Here is a 1,539-nt window from a genome sequence, read left to right on the forward strand (position 1 = left end):
CAACTGTTTAAGTGTTCAATTATCAATAAGCCGAAGTCTGTGGAAGGCCATAATGGCCCTGCTTTAAGTGGTTCGCTCCTCCCGCAGCTCACCACGCTGTCTCTCTGCCTCCGCCGCCATCTTGGATCTCCCATCTATAATAATTTTAAAGGAATCTTCGGGAATGGCAGTAGGAGAAGGGAGGCCTGGTTGCATGGCCCCCATAGGCTCTATAGATAAATTTATTTTTCTTAAGTCTAACAGTAATCTCCATTTTGCTGATTTCTTTTTAATTACAAAAATCGGAGAATTCCAAGGAGAGGTAGAAGGTTCAACATGGTCATTATTCAATTGTTCTTGTACTAACAATTGTGCAGCCTAAACCTTTTGATCACTTAAAGGCCATTGATCAACCCACACAGGATTGTCAGACTTCCAAACTATGGGATCAGCGTGAGGTACAGGATGATCAACAGCCACTAATGAAAATATCCTAAACCAGCTTTATCCAATTTCTGTCGAATCTGTACTGGATTCTTAATGTCCTGTTATTGTTCGCCTAAAAATTTTAAAGGATTAAAACCTTGATTACACAACATTGCAGTAACAGTGGAATTAGGACTGTAAAGAAAAACTCCCATTTGAGACAAAATATCTCTCCCCCCATAAATTTAACTGAATACCTAGAATAACAAAAGGCTGAATATAAAAAATAAATAAATAAAAAGGCTAAAAATATCCATGATGCCCTTCATCATCCTCCCCAAAAAAGCAATTCAGAGCTTTGTTGAGGGTTTTGAGATTGACCAATACCTACTATATTAGTAATTGTATCATTTATGGGCCATTCTGAGGGCCAATATTGCTTGTTTATGATAGATACATCAGCTCCAGTATCTAATAATCTGATAAAGGGTTTACCATTAATTTTAAGTAAAAGTTCAGGCTTGTTTTTTTTAATAGCCTTCACCCAGTATACATCTGAAAATCCAAATCCAGAGTCTCCCCTATTTTTCATCTTCTGAGGAAATTGTTTTACTTGATTAGGTAATAAAAACAGCTATGCAATTCTTTGACCTGCCTCAACAGGGACTCGGTGACAGAAATGGAGCGGGAGAGAGAATGATCGAATTTTGCACAATCAATGACATATTCATAGCAAATACATTTCTTAAGAGACATAAACGCAGGTTATATACCTGGATTTCACCTGATGGTATACATAGGAATCAGATCGATTACATCTATGGAAAGAACCGCTGGAGAAGCTCAATATCAGCTGTGAAAACTAGGCCAGGAGCTGATTGTGGTAGAGACCACCAACTACTCATATGCAAATTCAAGCTGAAGCTGAGGAAAATTAAACCAAATCCAAGGCAACAAAAATAAGACTTTGAGTCTATCCCACCTGAATTTCAGAACCATCTCAGGAACAGATTTGAGGCTTTGAACACTAATGAGCGAAGGCCAGATGAGTTGTGGGAGGATATCAAGGATATCATCCAGGAAGAGTGCAAACGGTCATTACAAAGACAGAAGAGGAAGAAAAGACCAAAATGG

The sequence above is a fragment of the Elephantulus edwardii genome, unplaced genomic scaffold (assembly GCF_000299155.1).
Source record: "Elephantulus edwardii isolate Elephantulus edwardi_28Jun2011 unplaced genomic scaffold, EleEdw1.0 scaffold00508, whole genome shotgun sequence".
In the NCBI taxonomy this organism is placed as follows: Eukaryota; Metazoa; Chordata; class Mammalia; order Macroscelidea; family Macroscelididae; genus Elephantulus; species Elephantulus edwardii.